Source organism: Pongo pygmaeus, chromosome X, assembly GCF_028885625.2.
Source record: "Pongo pygmaeus isolate AG05252 chromosome X, NHGRI_mPonPyg2-v2.0_pri, whole genome shotgun sequence".
NCBI lineage: Eukaryota > Metazoa > Chordata > Mammalia > Primates > Hominidae > Pongo > Pongo pygmaeus.
In genome coordinates, this window is record NC_072396.2 from 16,186,789 (window position 1) to 16,206,028 (window position 19,240).

General features: G+C 40.1%; 1 non-coding gene across 1 annotated transcript; it reads left to right on the forward strand.

Moving 5' to 3' along the window:
* The first annotated feature begins 11,065 nt into the window (after positions 1 to 11,065).
* On the forward strand, positions 11,066 to 11,205 carry LOC129025552 (small nucleolar RNA SNORA7). The gene has a single exon (XR_008497300.1). It is a non-coding gene; the product is annotated as a small nucleolar RNA SNORA7 (small nucleolar RNA).
* Positions 11,206 to 19,240: the final 8,035 nt, after the last annotated feature.

The window sequence follows — 19,240 nt, forward strand, 5'->3', positions numbered from 1 at the left end:
GGCCAGGACTTGGAGACCAGCCTGGGTAACATGGTGAAACCCTGTCTCTACTAAAAATACAAAAATTAGCCGGGTGTGGTGGCACATGCCTGTAATGCCAGCTACTCAAGAGGCTGAGGCGCTAAAATCACTTGAACCCGGGAGGCGGAGGTTGCACTGAGCTGAAATTGTGCCACTGCACTCCAGCCTGGGTGACAGAGCCAGACTCCGTCTCAAGAAAAATAAAAAAAAAAAAACAACAGACAACCAAACAAACAAAAACGGCTCCAGGAGTTGCCAAATATCCCCTGAAGGACAAAGTCACCCGCTGGTGGCAACCACTGAGCTAAGAGCTACATTTTTTTTAAAAAAGGACAAATCTCAAAAGTACTTTCAAATGAAAAAGATTGGAAGTAAGAGTATTTTGTGTAGCACAATGCCATTTATTCAAATAATATATTTTATTACATAATATAGTGCTTATAATTTAATTCATATTTATATTTTATTTATATACTTATATAGCAATTGTTCATTATATATGAATTAAAATATTCATAAAATTGAGGTTTTTGAAATCTTAATATGTAATATATTCTATATTAAGTTTAATATAAAGATTTCATCATATAAGTTATATAAAAAATATAAGATATTATTTCTGGCATGATAGAGGAGGCCAGAAACCAGGTAGGAGGTAACTTGGATACCTCACCCATATTGTTATTTTTATCTAAAGCTTCTTTAAATACTGTTCACACATGAATTATATGGTATTCCCCTTTAGAGAGTCATAGAATATAGCCATAAACTAAAGCAAATTCCCTTCTCATGGAGCTTGCTGTCTAAGGGGTTGGAGACAGACGATAAACAAGTAAATAAATGCATACACTGCATGCTGGTGGAGAGCAGGAAGGCAAGTGCTATAAAGAAAAATAGGGAGAGTTGCATTAAACTCTCAACCTAACTGGGGCCCTAAATACTCTCCTTGTCTCAATTATCATGGAATGACACTCTCTTACTATGTATGCAAGTTCATCAAATGTTTCAGTGTTTTCTTTGGTGGCAACTCATACTAATAGAGTACCACACAAATAAAATGAAGACATTTTATCTACTTAGAAATAAAGATTCCCATAAGATTTAAATTGTTGCCGAAAATATTAAACCTTACATTTTCAATGGAGACAGTTTTGGTTACACACAAAAAGTCCTGGACTGAAGCTCTAAAAATCTAGCTTTTAGTCTGAAATTTTCCACTCCCCCATCTCTGGGATTGACAAGGCATTGCAATGTGAATGAGGTACAAGAAGGGGCTTGGGTTCTGTGTGCATCAATGGTGACACTTTTGGCATTTTGGGTGGGATATTCCTTGTTATGTAGGACTGTCCTGAGCCTTAGACAACATTAATTATTTGTCTAAGGCTCAGGACAGTCCCACATAATTAATCCCCACCCTCTAAATACCATAGCACTCTCCAGTCATGGATATAGCTCCAAAACAACCCCTCAACATTTCTGGATGCTGAGGCGAGAAAGACTTCTAAATCTTTGACATTTATTTTCACACTCCACTTGCCTGCTTCTTGCCAAAAATTTTCTAACAACCATCTATAGTTACCCAGCAAGGGCTGGTAATTATTCATTCATTTATTTGGGCTTCATATTACTTTCTTTTTTTATTTTTTTTCATATTACTTTCTTCTTGTGAATTATTTCACTTTTAGAAATTTTATTCTTTGTATAGTTTTAGAGTTTACAGAATGATTAGTTCTTTGAAATGCTGTCTTGCTCATTTGACGTAGTTTTTTGTGGGCATTAACCCCAAAGCTGCTTTCCACAAGACACATCTGAGCTGTCAGTTGTATTAAAATATAATAGTGAGTGTGTGATAACACAAGTCCGTAAATTGCTTGACACGGCTCCCTCCAGGAGTGAAGCTTAAGTCTCCTCCCCTAAGTATAAGGGTTTAGAGATTGCCTTCTGACAGTTACAGTTTGGAAAGGGAAGCTTGGCAGGCACCACATGATCCAAGGGATCAAGGTGAACTTAACAGTGATGTCATGTGCATATCAGGGACCCTGACACCGTATGCTGAGAAGGGCACTTCACCTCATTTTCTTCTCCAATAATCACTATGTTCTGGCTAAATTATGAGAAAACAGCGGATAATATCCAGTTGAGAACTTTTACAAAATACCCAACCAACCCTCTTCGAAAGCACCAGGGTCAGAAAAATAAGGAAAGACTGAGAAACACAGAGTTGGGAAGACTAAGGAGGAGGAGATCTAATCGCCTGTTGTAATGGATGCATCCTGGTTAGGTATAATAATAGCATTAGGGGAACTGGGTGAAGGGGCCAGAGCAGGCTTTCACAACCTCAACATTTGGGGCCACCTCATTGCTGAGGGAACCATCCTATGCTTTGTAGGAAGTTTACCAGCATCCCTGGCCTGCACATGCCAGCAGTACATCCCTTTCACCATAACCTCCTACCTGGCCAAATAGTGAAACCCAACAGTAAGTACCTCTGTATAGTTCCAAATGTTCTGGGGTAGGGAAAGGGCACAAATTGCCCCAGGTTCAGAACCGTTGTTACACAGGAACTCTGTATCTCTGCAACTATTTTTTGAATCTAAAATCATTTTAAATTATGACATATATATGTATATGTATTGATATGGTTTGGCTTTGTGTTCCAACCCAAATCTCATCTCAAATTGTAATCCCCATGTGTCAGGGGAGAGACTTGGTGGGAGGTGATTGAATCGGGACAGTTTCCCCCATGCTGTTCTCATAATAGTGAGTTCTCATGAGATCTGATGGCTTTTTGTTTGTTTGTTTGTTTTTGGTTTTTGGTTTGTTTGGCTGGAGTGCCTTGGTGTGATCTCGGCTCACTGCAATTTCTGTCTCCCAGTTTCAAGCAATTCTCCTGCCACAGCCTCCTGAGTAGCTGGGACTACAGGTGCATGCCACCATGCATGGCTAATTTTTGTATTTTTAGTAGAGGCAGGATTTTGCCACGTTGGTCAGGCTTGTCTCGAACTCCTGACCTCAGGTGTTCCACCCTCCTCGGCCTCCCAAAGTGTTGGGGTTACAGGTGTGAGCCAAAACACCCAGCCAGATCCTATGGTTTTAAAAAGGGCTCTTCCCCCTTCCCTCGCCTGCCACCATGTAAAAACATGGCTTTGCCTCTCTCTCTCGCCTTCCACCACGATTGTAAGTTTCCCGAGGCTTCCCCAGCCACGTGGAACTGTGACTCAATTAAACCTCCTTCCTTTATAAAATACCCAGTTTCAGGTAGCTCTTTATAGCAGTGTGAGAACGGACTAATACATGTGTATATCTATAAATTGATACATAGATGTATTTTAGCAAGAGCTAAGCGGTTATTGAAAAAGTTGCCTACGCACTATAAATTAAACTACAGATAATGACATAAAGCACTGGATAAATTACAAGTTCTGATTGGCATCATTGATAATGACATAACAGCTAGAAATATACTTTGAAAATAGTGAGATATATTCAAATGCAAGATATTGGCACCTGCCAGGTACAGTGGCTCATGCCTGTAATCCCAACACTTTGGGAGGCTGAGGCAGGAGGATTGCTTGAGCCCAGCAGCTTGAGACCAGCCTGGGCAACACAGTGAGACCCTATCTCTACAAAAAAAAAATTTTTTAAACTAGCTGGATGTGATGGCATGCACCCATAGTCCCAGCTACTCGGGAGGCTGAGGCAGGAGGATTGCTCAGATCCAGGAGGTTGAAGCTATAGTGAGCCATGATTGCACCACTGCACTCCAGCCTGGGTGACAGAATAAGACCCTGTCTGAAAAAAAAAATTTTTTTGAAGACGTTGGCACTCGTATGTTGTAAGAATAGTCTTAGTAATTATTCAAAATTTTAAAAACTTGGCTTTTTTCTAGATGCCGAATGCACTGTCCATTGCATGACAGAGCCAAAACTTAGCTTTTTTCTATATTCACATGTTTCATATGTTTGTTATTATGCCATCCACTATACTAATGCCTTAAGTAGCACCATTTGTGTCGTTTTTTACAGGATTGGCGTTAGGAAAACAGGTGAATAGTTTTACTTGCTTAGGGTCTTTAATGGAAGAATACTAAACATCCCTCCTACATGATGGTGCTGCCGAGAGTAGTAAAATCTCAGATTTTAAGAAAACAAAAAAGTTACCTTGGGCTCAATAAATAGCAGTCATAAAAGTATACCTGTAGAGACGTGTTTCTATTTTGTTCACATACATGCAGTTGAACTAGGAATTAATAAGCCCACTTCCCACAGTAGCAATGTTGTGGGAAGGGGGCCAGGGGAAAGCCTAGCCCTGCTCTGAAGGCAGCAAAGGCTGTATATGAAGATGGAGACACACTCTGGGCTGGCACTTCCTACTTGCTTGGATGATGCTTTCAGAAACTAACTGATGTCTTGGCCTCCCCAAGAGTAAGAAACCGAGGTCCAACAAGAGCTAACACTCAGGCAACAGGGAGCTGCTTCTACTCTGGCCATTGTGTGCCAAATCCACCATGGGAGCATCCTCTTGTGGGACTGAGGCGAAAAAGAGAAAGAAATTGGGGGCGGGGGTGGGTGGGACACTGTTTTCTTGCATCCACTGCACCTCAATAGACAGGCCGCTGGTTTAAGCGTCAGGATGTTAAACATGCTTCATTCACTCACAACTATTTACTAAGAGCTAACCTTGATTAGCCAGTATGGTTAGGGATATGGTTAGGAAAAGAGTTCCTACTACAGCGGCCTTTAGATTCCGTGCCCCATCCCATGCAGGAATTTAGTGATGCTAAGACTCTTGAAAACCAAGACCTGAGTCTTGAGCCCACCAGAGCATTAAATACCAAAGTGGAAGCCAGTAACCCCCACGGTGGCAGAATTTGCACATAGTTCCATGCCCTGTGTGAGAATAAACCCAGGACATGGGGAGGACAAAGAGCTTCTAGATATCACATGGCTTGTCTGCATTCTTTGTCAGGAGGGTCTCTAATCCCTGCCCTGATTTAAACTTCATGGCCTCCAAGCAAAGAGCACCTATTTTAATTTGATCAGTTGCAGGGTCACTAGGGAGACTGTCAAATACTTTGTCCATCAGCAACAAATAGATTTCTTTGTGCCCTGGGACATGAGAACATGAGACCCAAGTCTTTCCTGTGCAGTGAGCCCCTGTATTCCTGAAGCTTGGCCCATGTGGGCCATTCAGTAAGTGATTGTGAAATGAGTGGATGGATGACAAAAGGTTAACATCTCACTGTTTCTGGAATTTTTCCCCAAGAGACCCTGTCAAACATTTAGTTGCGTAGGAGCTGCATTAATAAGGGAGGGAAGAAGGAAGAGAGATTACTTCCTTGAAACTTCCCCTACCCGGATACAAATATTCAGAGACACATTATAACAAAAACTATAGTGAAAGAAGAATCCTGAATATACTGTAGATTGAGGTAGCCAAAAGGAATTGTAAACATAAAGAGAGAAAATTTGTGCTAAAAGAGGTCACATGAAGAACACAGCTCAGTAGTTAACTTCTTTAGCTATAAAAGGATAGACATTTCTTCTCATTATAAATTTTGTACTAGTGACTTCATGGTCTTTCTTCCAAATGTCACTACATTGAATGTCCTCCAAGATTTTCAGAGAATGAAAAATTAACCAACAAGCACTTATTCAGCTGGACATGTCTTTAATAAACAAACCAAAGTACCATTAGTGTAACTAAATAGAAATCCTGCATTTTCAAGGTGTTAAATATAGATGGGTCTGATAAATTCACTTTAGTAATCATTTTGACCAGTGTTTTTACCGAGAAATTATATTAACTCAGACACAAGTGTCTTCTTTAAGCAAATCACGAAAAAGAGGTAAAAGTGTTTACTCCCCTTCCTCAAGTGTGGGAAGCCCTGGTCTGAAGGTTTCTCTAAGAATTGGCTCCACTGCCATTTTTCATCAATGGCGCTAGACAGGGCCAACTGCCTCCAAAGAGTAGTAAGAATTGGGCTCCTGTTTCTGGAAATCAAAAGAACTAAATAGGCACTGGGCTGCTGTTTAACAAGCACAAGACTGTTAATCCCCTTACCGTGGATACAACAGTACATTGTTCCTTTTTAGATCACAAGATTCGTCCTTGAATAATTAGATAGAGGAAGAAATCCATTATATATCCTACACCATTTAACTCAGAAAAAGAAAGCCATGCCTGAGCTAGACCTCTACCTCTCTTGCTAAAAATGATAAATTATCTAAAGGCCGATATTTGAGTAAACTAAGCAGATGAATTTCCCAGTTGACCTGAGAAATAGTCAGGGGCTGTAGATAAATAAGAGAAGGAAGGAGAGAGAAAATTTCCCAGTTGACCTGGGAAATGGAGTAAACTTTATAGCTTCCTTAGAAATTACTTTCAGCATTGTAAAATCCTTGTGACATCGTTTTAGTAGATCTGGCCTAAATCTTATCATAATTAGTTGAAACACCCAGTTTTTCAACCAACAACTGCAGAGTTGACATTTCCTGTGTAAGTCCCAAGAAAACCTCAAATAGAATAACCTGTAGATACTAGAGCATTCTTCTACCAACTAAGTTTTTTCATCTACCATTCTACTTTTATTTTTTATTTTATTTTATTTTTTTGAGACCGAGTCTCACTCTTGTCACCCAGGCTGGAGTGCAGAGGTGCGATCTTGGCTTGCTGCAACCTCAGCCTCCCAGGTTCAGGCGATTCTCCTGCCTCAGCCTCTTGAGTAGCTGGGATTACAGGCACGTGCCACCATGCCCAGCCAATTTATATATTTTTAGTAGAGACGGGGTTTCTCTGTGTTGGCCAGGCTGGTCTCAAACTCCTGACATCAGGTGATCCGCCCGCCTTGGCCTCCCAAAGTGCTGGGATTACAGACAGGAGCCACCGCACCTGGCCTATCTTCCGTTCTACTTTTAAGGAAAACCAGCAAATAACAAGAAAACCATTTAATATAGATTTGTAAATAATCACTTCAAAAGAAGTACCTTGTTGCTGTCACATTTAGTCCATCTTCATATAATTCTTATCTGGGCCAGTTTCTTGGGCATGGGACATGTGCAGTTACACAAGCCTGTGCTCTTAAGAGGGTCTTACCCATAGTTTAATGTTCTGCTGTTGTAGTCTTGAAATTCTTAATGATTTAACAAGGGGTCCTCCATTTTCATTTTGCACTGGGCCCTGTAAATTACATAGCCCATCCTGGTTTCTACAACTATAGAATAGCACAATGGGAATTCCATACGGATTAGTAATATGTGACACTTACGGCTTTTTCTATACGCTTCCAAGTACTTCATATAAATTACTTCATTTCATTCAATGGTAAAATTGATAGATGCTTAACTTTTAATGAAAGACAAAGTCAGATTCACTCTAAGGACTAAAAAATGTATATAACATTACATTTTAAAGATTTTCAAAAACATAACTTGTCGTGGAAATGAATTATTGTCATGAGATATCCCCCACTAGACGGACTTCCTGTAGGATCACGGGCCCTGGTCTTCTGTAGGGACGGGCAAGCTTTTCTGAAGGGCCAGGTGCTAAGTGTTTCAGGCTTTGTCTGTTAGGACTACCCAACTCTGCTGTTCTAGCGAGAACACAGCCTGTGAGCAATAGATACTCAAATGACCAAGCCTCTATTCCAATGACACTTGGTGTGTGGACACTGAAATTGGAATTGCAGATAATTTTCAGGCATCACAAATCTTTTTCATTTTCCAACTATTTAAAAATGTAAAAGTCATTGTTAGCTTGTGAGCTGTATAAAAAGCAGGCAATAGGCTGGATTTGGCCCACAGGCCGTGGTTTGCTGACTGCTGATCTTAGCCCTCATTTGACTCTCAGTGCTCAGCACGTAGCAGGCTTTCAGTAGAGGTCACTTAATCCTGTGGCTCCAGCCACAGCAGTGTAGTTCCACGGCTGGCCTCATGGACAGCAGTGAAGGAAGAGGTTGATGTTGCTCACACTGTTCTCTTTGGGCACTCTGTCAGCTCCTTCTTCCTCACCTCTTGACAGCATCTGGGGCAGATGGTGTGGCTTTCCTGTCACTTCCGGCTGCTAAGGCATCCAGGCCAGTCTAACCAAAACTGCCTTCCTGCCTCTCACCTACAGCTGCTCTCCTTCCAGCAGTTCTGGCCAGAGCAGGGACCTGAGTGGCGGGCTCCAGCCATTTCCTCCGGGCTCCACTCCCTCCCTGCCTGTGTCCCCATCCCCCATGCTTCATTCTCCTCACTTAGGGACAGGAAAGCAAAATGATGGGGGTGTGAGATAGACAAGGAAAGGCCAAATTCTTCTTCCTGGACCAGGGTCCTTGCGGTTCCCCCTGCTGTGAGGGGTCCTCTGTGGTGGTAGTCTAGGTGCTCTCCACTCAGAATGCTCCTGTGGGGCCTTCAAGGGCCCCTCCAGGGACCTCTGCACTGCATCTTCCCCTGACATGGGTGACATGCTCCGACTGACTTCCTCCACCCCACCTCAGCTCTGCATCCAGGGGTATATACCTCCAGCCTCACTCGCTGCCTTGTCTTGCCCTGTCTCACTTAAGGACATGGGCCTAACAGGCAATGACTCCATCCTGTTCCCTTCCAAAGCCTCTGCTTGGCCCCAGGAATATATCAAGTGCAGACTACTCAGAAAACTGCCCTCTCTCCCCCCAGTCACAGGCGCTCAAGCCAACCTTCCACCATGAAACTTCTCCAGCTACGAGGCAGCTGCTAGCTTCAGAGTATCTTCAAGTTTTCTGAAATATTCACGGAACAAGGAATAAGAAAAAAATAAACAGCCAGTGTCCGAGACCCCTAAATCCATCTTTGGAAAGGATAATTCTACTGTGTTAGTTTCCTATGGCTGCCATAACAAATACCACAGACTAGATGGCTTAAACAGCAGAAGTTAATTTTCTCATAGTCTAGAAGCTGGAAGTCCAAGAGCAAGGTATCAGCAGAGTTGGTTTTTTCTGAAGCCTCTCTTTTTGCCCTGTAATAGCTGTTCTCTCCCTGTCTTCATGTAGTCTTTTTTTGTGCACATCTGTGTCCTAACCTCCTCTTCTTTTAAAGACAAAAGTCAGATTGGATTAAGGCTCACCCTCATGACCTCATTTTCCCTTAATTACCTTTTTGAAGACCCTATCTCCAAATACAGTCACATTTTAAGGTACTGGGGTTTGGAACTTCAACATATGAATTTGGGAGGGTAGAGGACAAGATTCAGTTTATAACAGCTACCCTCCAGAATTTTTAATTCACTCAGTCTCACTTTGGAACCAAAAGACCTCTGGAAGGCAGATTTAAAAGCTAACCCATTTGCCAAGCTACTGGTGTTTTCCATCCACCCACCACACTGGAGAGAGGTAGTCTCTTTGCAAAGTTATTTTCAATCCCATCTTGCATTATGTGGTGCCCTTTCCGATAGGAAAAGGCTGTTCATGTAGGAGTGCAGCTTCCTTTATGTCAGTGCATGTGGAATCCAGCCCAGCACCTGAATTGCATCTTAAACACATCCTGCTTCATTAAGCGGCCCTCATCACTCATCGCCTTGACAGCCAGTATTGCTATAACTCATACTGCCTGGCAGCAAGATCAGCATGTCCCTCCATGCAGGGCACCTGGCCAAGAACCAGCTCTTCCTGCCTGGAACATTTTTCCCCTGGCAGGCTCCTTTTTGTTAATCCAGTCCCAGCTTAAATGGCACTTCCTCACAAAGGCCTTTTCCTGACCACCCAAGATAAAGAAGTCCCCACCATCCCACCCCACCATATCATATCATTATCAAGGTAGTTAGTAGTTCTTTTCCTTTGTAACGTGTTTACCATCAATTTCTCCATTGGTCTACAGATGCCATGAAGAGCATTTCCTAAGGACACTCAAGTTGTCACTTGGGTGTTCCAATTTTGGCTTGGGAAATTTTGTGCACCGTGGGCCTAACAACAGCCATCATTTATGTCACTGTGACCTATGCAGTTGGCTGCTACTTTTTCATGCAACTACACACAAGTGAAGGTGCAAGTATGTAGACAGTGGTGGCCCCAGGGGATGGTTTGGGGAGAATTTAGCCCATGATAAGTTCCATCAGTACTTCTCTCATAGGCACTCCATATAAATGTGAGATCTCAGTGAAAGGAGAGCTTGCTGCCAAAATGTAGTTTCAACACAAGTCCCGTATAATCTCTCCACCCATCAACAAAGAAAATCTGAAGCCACCACTCTCTGTAAGGGTAGGCATTCTCATTGACTACTGAAAACTAGAAGGAATGTTTCATATATCATTAATGGCTATTTTGCTCATAGGATGGATTTTTTATTTTATTTTATTTTTTAGACAGGGTTTTTCTATGTCACCCAGGCTGGAGTGCAGTGATATGATCATAGGTCACTGCTGCCTTGAACTCCTGGACTCAAGTGATTCTTCCTACTCAGCCTCCCAAATAGGTGGGACAACAGGTGCACACCACGGTGCCCAGTTAATTTTTTAAAAATGTTTTGTAGAGACGGGGTCTCACTTTGTACTCAGACTGGTATTGAATTCTTGGTTTCAAGTGATCCTTCCACCTCGGCCTCCCAAAGTGCTGGGATTACAGGTGTGAGCCACTGTGCCCAGCCAGGATGGATTTCAAACTGATTTACATTGCAGTGAAACAAATCCCTTGGGCATGAAGGAAGAACTGGCTTTAGATGTTCCCTTGTACTATCTGTAATAACTTCAGATAGGAAAAGAATAACTTGCTGAAATACAAGTAAAATCCAAATCCTCATTTTGGTGAAGAATTTTAGGATTCTCTTTCCTCAAAGTTACTTTCATAAATATAAGGAAAAATAAATATGAGTTTCACTATCCCCTTGGTCCCTTTCCCTGCTTAAGTAGCAGAAGCACAGAAAGACCTCTAATCTACAAACTTGAAAATCAAGAAAGACTATTGTTGATTAGGAGTTGGTACATGCTGTTCAGATAGGGAAGGCTTATTAACACAATGTAGAAATGATGAATGAGCCTGTTCAAGTGTAGATAACAATGATAAGCTCAGTGCAACAGATAAAAATGAAGATCCTACCTCCCAGGATGGCATCTGGAGAGTGGATAGTATTCTGCCAGCTTTGGAAACTGGATGAAAAGCAAATCTGGCAGAGGTACCCATTTCATTCCCAGCTTGCTCAGTAGCTGGTGATTGGAAGAAACTCTGCAACAGTGTTCAATCCCTGGACAGGAAACCCTCCTTCCATGATTCTTCTTTAACATGGGTCTGAGAAAAAGAGAAATACAATATTTTTTAAAATGAAGATGCTAGCCAACTCTCACCAGAACACATATTTAAATTGTTTTTCAGATCTTGAGGATGATTTAACCTGATCTGTCCTTTCATTGATTCCTCTTAAAACCAAGAGCTTGAGCTGGCTGGGTAGGGGTCCAGTTTTGGTCACAAAAGAAAGCCCCAGGCTATTTAGATCAGAACAGGATTGATGTAGTTCTAGATTGGGTTGGGTATCCTGCAAGTGGAACCAACTTATCCTGGGCAAGTGTGAACAGATTGAAAAGCTTGTTCATTGAAATACATAGCGTACTTCTCCTAGGGCATTCAAAACATTTCAAAGAAAGAGCCTCCGTGCATAAGTGAAATTGAGCGCATATACTAATGAGAAGGTGTACAACTCACAAGAGGATAAGGAAAGAGATAATAGCTCTCAACATATGTATACTCTGCGGCCCAAATTTCTACTCCTAAGTAAATACCCAAGAAAAAGAAAGCATACAGAAAAAACATGTACAAGAATGTCCATAGCATTTTAGCCACCTGTTGTGCATATATCTGACACATAATAGGTGCTCAATAAATGTATAAAGTTGAACATATCTTTATATCCCACATATGGTTTCACAGGCCAAGTGACACATACTAGCTGTGTCATCAGTTCATATTTCTAGCATGTACTATAAATACTTTAATAAAAACCATTTTATTAACAATTTCCATTTTAGTCTATTATTGCTTTAATAAAACATTAGAATGAGGTCTTTAGGAATGATTTACTCAAGCTTAAGATAAATATGCAGAAGGGCCCAGCAATAAAGAAAGTGTTATTAGAAAGCAATTTTTTCAAAATGAACACTCAGGTACTTCACTTACCATTTTAGTTCCCAGAGCCGCTCTGTCTCACTCTAAAAGCATTTTCTTGAAAAGGGGTTGGTTTTGATCAACCCAAAAATCTGGCAGCTGTGAAAATCAAAGTTAATGCTATAGAACAGCGTTGTCCAATGGGACAGTCTGTGATGATGGGAATGTTCTGTTTCTGTATATGGCGGCCACTACACATAGATGGCTACTGAGCACTCGAAAGAGTGGCAATAATGACCAAATGTGTCAAACAGAGCCCAGTGATTCCTAATATTTTATGCAACTGGGATGAACAAAAAACAGACCTACAACTGAATGGCTCCAAATTATTTACTGAAAGTTTACCCTCTGTCATTTTAGGTGGTTTAATATTTTCTTTTGAAACTCGTAAAACAGTCACAGGCTCAAATTTCAAGCCTCAACACATCTGCAAATGTAGAGAAATAACAAGTCCTTTAAATCAGAGATGCACTCAACAGAAAACTGGTTTGTTTTTGTTTATGTTTTTTATTTTTGCTTGGAACAGAGCTGGATGCAAAATTAGTTAGGTTTTTTATTGCTGTTTTTTAATATTATTTTTATTGCTTGTTTTGACAGTGGTTATTGTCCAGCCTTTTCTCTTACTGGCCCATGTTAATGTATTTTTAAGTTTCAAGGCTAACTACCTGGTTGACAGAGTTCTGCCTGAATAGCAATTTCTGACCAGGCACAGTGGCTCATGCCTGTAATCCCAACACTTTGGGAGGTGGATCACTTGAGGTCAGGAGTTTCAGACCAGCCTGGCCAACATGGTGAAACCCTGTCTCCACTAAAAACACAAAAATGAGCCCGGCGTGGTGGCGGGTGCCTGTAATCCCAGCTACTTGGGAGGTCGAGGCGGGAGAATTGCTTGAACACGATCTCATCACTGCACTCCAGCCTGGGCCACAGAATGAAACTTCGTCTCTAAATAAATAAATAAAGAAAGAAAGAAAGAAAGAAAGAATAGCAGTTACCAGGAAAAGAGGTCACAACATCCTTTTGGAATAGAAAACAAAAGGCAAACAAAAAAGGAAGAAAAACCCACTCTGCACTTAAAGCTGCCTGAACCATTCTGTGACCCAGATTAAAATATCAGAAAAAGAACAAAGCCACCACCTAAAAGGTTTAATGATTAACACCCATCATTTGGGTTAATATTTTCATAGAAGTCACCTGTCTCCTGTCAGTTATTTATGGAAATCTACAGATTCGTTGTTTTTTTCCAGACTCTACCTCAAAAGAATGTTTCCTCTGCTGACTCGAAGTTGGAATCCTTCCCTCACCCCTTCTGCGATTCTCTAGTTAGGTGCATCATGGGAAAAATTGAGTCCTGTCTAGAGGTTTTCTTGACATGCACTTTCCACCTTTTCGGGGCTAGGATACCTGGTTCATAGACAGACTATCTTCATTCAGGAAACAAACTTGACTCCTTTCTCTCTGGTAAACAAAGGGTGCCCTCCGTGAAGGGCCTCACCTGACTCTCACCACAGCGGGTGAACATCCCAGGAGAGCTTCAGAGCTTCCTCTTACCTACTTGAGGGTAGAGGGTGGGAGAAGGGAGAGGATGGAAAAACTACCTATCGAATACTATGCTTATTATCTGGGTGACAAAATAATCTGTACACCAAACTCCCGTGACACACGATTTACCTATATAACACACTTGCACATGTACCCCTGAACCTAAAATAAAAGTTAAAAAAGAACGCTGAAGTTGCAACAAAACCTCAGAGATGCTCTGAGAATTAAGATAATGAGTGTAAAAGAATCTTTCCCCGGTGGGCGTTCCACAGATGCCAGTCGACACCCCGCCCAGAGGTTGATGTCAGGGCTTTCCTCTCTACCATGCTGCCTCTTCATAAATTCAGTCCCCAAATTCCACCCCATTCCTCGAAAATCATGAATGGCAGAATTAGATTGGGTGATCTTGATGTTAAATAGAAATATTGGATTTTCAAAGCAACAACGAGGAAAATATCAACAATGAGACTTCTGCAGCACTTTGAGAAACATCATTTCTCCCTCCTTGCAAGGGTGGTATTTTATTGTAAAGGACCCATGTCCGTCAGCTAAATCCAGCTGAGGAAGCTTTTTCTCTCTCCTTCATCTTGGTTGCAAGGACACGGAGTCAGGAAAAGCTGTACTAAAAGGAGAGGCAGCCACAACTTAGCCCAGCCATCCTAGCAATGTCACTATATTAACTGCAATGGAAATTTCCAGAAGGAAGAGCTCACCTAGCTAACCCCTGGAAAAAAAAAAAAAAAAAAAAAAAACCAGACTAGATGAAGTCATCTTGGGAAATGTTAAACTAAGTAAAGTCATGATGGTAAGGAAAAATCAATATACATAGAGATAGAGATCATAACAAAGCATTTTATTTGCATCAAGGAAGAAAGCTATGCTAAGGACATAGTAATCTGCTTCAGCTTTCCTTTAGCCTTACACTTCATAAAAGTATCAAGTGGCTTTCTTTGGCTTTTGCTTAGTCATCTATGTAGCTAGGGTTGAAGACAGTAAAACACTGAGTCTTAGTGTAAGTCATTCATTTGAGAAGACAATCTCTTTTGAATGATGATTTCTTGATGTTTGTTGTATCATCTTTTTAAAAAGAGCAATAGAAATTCTTTTTAGAAAATACAAAGCAGCACAAGGAGAAAAGTAAAAATCACCTGTAATTCCACCAGCGTCAACGAATGACCAATGTTAATATTTTCTAAATATTTGGAACATACCATTCTAAGCCTTGTGTTTTCTTTTGTGTGTATATACATAAATTCTTAAAAACAAAATGAATCATGCTATTATACAGCTTTGTCATCTTCTTTGTTGAACTTAACTGTGTTCTGTTTTTGTTTGTTGTTGTTGTTGTTGTTTTTATAGAGATAGGGTCTTGCTCTGTTGCCCAGGCTGGAGTGCAGTGGCACCATCATAGCTCAGTGCAGCCTCAACCTCCTGGGTTCAAGCAACCCTCCTGCCTCAGCCGCCCTCCGCCCCCCACAATAGCTGGGAGTGCAGGCACATGCCACCATACCCAGCTAATTTTAAATTTTTTTTGAATGGATGGGGTCTTGCTTATATTGCCCAGGCTGGTCCCGAATTCCTGAGCTCAAGCAATCTTCGTGTCTCAGCCTTCTTGATTGCTAGAATTACAGACCTGAGCACTGCATCCGATCCACAGTGTTACTTTGAGTGTATTCCCACATCTTTTAATAACCGTCTAATATTTCATTCATTTTATAGATCTATTATATGCTTTTAAATTTATTTTTTATTTTTTTAAATTACAGCAAGCAATGCTATAATAAATATTCTGGAAACTGACAAATTTTTATTCACTTCTATTAGTATCTTTGGTATAAATTTAAATTTTGGAGTCAAAAAGTATAGAAACATGTAAGGTTTTAGTACGTGTTAATTTCCTTTCAAAAGGATTATGTCAGTGTACAGATTATTTGCTGTATATGAGTGTTCATTTTCCAGGATCCTGCACCATATATTATTGGCTCTCAAAACTCTTTTGGCAAAACAAATGGTATAGCAGTATGTAAATACTGCTTCCATTTGCAATTCTTTGTTTCATAGCACAACTGAACATTTTTATATGTTGAATGGTCATTTGTATTTCTTTTTCTGCTTATTTGATCCTTTGCCCTTTTTTTGCCAAAATTTTCATTATTCGGAATTTTTTTTTTTGCATGAATTTGTGTGTGCACAGGCATTCCTTTTTTTTTTTTTCTTTTTGAGACAGGGTCTTGCTCTGTCGCCCAGGCTGGAGTGCAGTGGCTCAATCTCGGCTCACTGCAACCTCCACCTCCCAGGTTCAAGCGCTTCTCCTGCCCTCAGCCACCTGCATAGCTGGGATTACAGGCACACCACCATGCCTGCCTAATTTTTGTATTTTTAGTAGAGATGGGGGTTTCACTGTGTTGGCCAGGCTGGTCTCGAACTCCTGACCTCAGGTGATCCACCCACCCCGGCCTCCCAAACTGCTGGGATGACAGACGTGAGCCTCCGCACCCTGCTGCACACACATTCTTTGCCAGTTGTTAGTTCCCCTTTCAATTTGATATATGATTTTTTTTGCATTTTCCCAGAAAGCAATCCTATTATTTCATGTCATCTGCATATACTTTAAAGTTTCTCTCCTGCTTTTCAATAGTAATACCTAGTTGTTGATGTTGTTTTGTCTCATTGTAGTGGCACTATCAGAACAGAGTGACATAATGGTGGGATAACATGGACACTTGTCTTCTTCCTTACTGTAATGGGACTGTTTCTACTCTACATAATCTGGTGAGTCACTGTTAAATATGATTTGTTTTCTGATAAAAGTATCCTTTTATTTCCAGTTTACTAAAAATTATTTTAATCAGTAATCGATTTTGAAATGTAAGTATCTTTTCAGTATGTATTATTATGATCATTGGGTTTTTTAATCATTTAATACTTTTATACTGATAAATTTCTTTACATTGATCTAACCCTTATATAAGTTAATTTTTATTTCAATTTTTCATTATTTGATTTTGAGTATTTTAGTTATTTTCAGCAAGCTACTAGACATATTTTGCTAGGTTTTTCCTAAGATTTTTAGCTCTATTTTCATGAAGAATAGCATATAGGTTTCTTTTCAGGAGCTAGTTCTTGAAGATTTTTTCTTTCTATTGCCACCTTGAATATGGTATAGAAATATTTCTAGGCCGGGCGTGGTGGCTCACGCCTGTAATCCCAGCACTTCGGGAGGCTGAGGCGGGTGGATCACGAGGTCAGGAGATCAAGACCATCCTGGCTAACACGGTGAAACCCCGTCTCTACTGAAAATACAAAAAATTAGCTGGGCGTGATGGTGGGCGCCTGTAATCCCAGCTACTGGGGAGGCTGAGGCAGGAGAATGTTGTCAACCCGAGGGGCGGAGCTTGCAGTGAGCCGAGATCGCGCCACTGTACTCCAGCCTGGGCTACACAGGCAGACTCCGTCTCAAAAAAAAAAAGAAAAAAGAAAAGAAAAAAAGAAATATTTCTAGCGTTTTCTGTGTTTTGAAATACTTTAAAAAGCATATGAAATAAACACTTTATGGATAAATAATCTGAATCATGCATATTTGTGGTGAGAAGTTCTCTGAAAACTTCCTATTTCTTCCATGGTCATGTATATCAGATTTCATGAATCTTTCTAAAGCCATTTAGACTCTACAATTTCCAAGAAAATCCTTTAATTCATTCAGATTTTTCAGTATTCTCATGAGCATTATAGGATATTTTCTATAAAATATCTGTTTTTGTTGCTATGTTCTGTTTATATTTGCTAGTGAATACATTACTTTTTTCTCAATTTCCCATTGGACATGCCAGAAGTTTTGCTAGTTTTTTGTTGTTATTTTTTCAAAGAACGTGCTCTTGGATTAATTTTCCCTTTTATTCTTTCTGTTTCCTGATTCATTCATCTTAGTTCATTGATTAAGTTATAGTTGTTTTGCTGTTTTGTTTATAACTCTTGAGTTGATTAATAAGCTTGTTTATTTTTGGTCTTAGTTAATAACGAAAACATCTATGGCTATGGATTTTCCTCGGTGTACTACTCTGGCTATATGACATAAGAAATATAGATGTATAGTAATCTCATTATCATTAATTTTCACAATAGTCTATAATTACAGTTTTCATTTTTTCCTATAACCCAGTTATTACATTTAAAAGTATTAACTTCCAAGTTCTTTTCAGATTTAACTCTAAATATATATGTATCATATTTTAAATATTATTCTTGTTAATCTCAAGCACATTAATACATATTTAATCTTAGAGTTTGTGGGAGGAAATCTGTACAGTTTACTTTTAATATCCAAATATATTTTGTAAATAACTTCAAATAAGCATCTGACAATATTTGTTTATTATTGTTATTTGCTCTGGCATTTCTCCTTTTTTTTTCTTTTTTTAAATTTCAACCTTTATTTTAGATTTCCAGGGCACATGTACAGGCTTGTTGCAAGGGTATATTGTGTGATCCTGAGGTGTGGGGTATGATTGAAGCCATCACCCAGTGAGCATAGTACTCAGTAGGTGATTTTTCAACCCTTGTCCCCCACCCTCCTCCTCTTGTCATCTCAGTGTCTATTGTTGTCAATATTCTTTTTAAAGGAATTATGAGTGAATATTGCACTGTTAAATTTCTGTTTTTAAAATAAAAGCATTGTCTTGACTTTCACATTATTTTAAAGCAGATCTATCATATTAATATGATGCTGATCTATCATATTAATATGATTAATACTATTAAAGGGCATGAAGTGGAAACTTTCTTAAGGTAGTAAGATTTTTCTATCAGGATAAAGCTAATTCTTGCCCATGGGCTGATGTGCTCATATGTTTAGATTTGTTTGACCACAGCAAAAAAAAATTGCTAAATGTGTGGGCCAAAGTGGCAAGATTTCAGTTAATGACTTGTATGGGTCCTATAAGATGAATAAGAAGACAAAAGCTCAAATGACAAATTTGCAACACTGCCAATAACTTGATTTCAAATATGAAGACACCACAGGTGACATGTCACATAGAAGGTACAAAAAACAGATTCATTGTTAAATAGCTTGATGGAGATCTCAGTAAAATAAATGGAAAATGGAACTAGATGCTAGGATTCTTGCCTCTCAAGATATCTGTATTTTCTTAAACTTTTCAAAATCTTGCACAAATTTAGTGCTTGTCTTGATGTACAAGTTTTTTTTGTTTGTTTGTTTTTGAGACAGAGTCTCGCTCTGTCACCCAGGCTGGAGTGTAGTGGTGCAGTTGCAGCTCACTGCAGCCTCCGCCTCCTGGGTTCAAGCGATTCTTGTGCCTCAGACTCCCGAGTAGCTGGGACTACAGGTGCACACCACCATGCCCAGCTAATTTTTGTATTTTTAGTAGAGACAGGGTTTCACCATGTTGGCCAGGCTGATCTCGACCTCCTGACCTCAAGTGATCTGCCCGCCTCAGCCTCCCAAAGTGCTAGGATTACAGGCATGGGCCACCATGTACAAGTTTTAAGTAGTAAGTTTTCAGAGTCTTTATTATCTGTGTAAATTGCTTCATAAACTGCTCATTTCAGCAA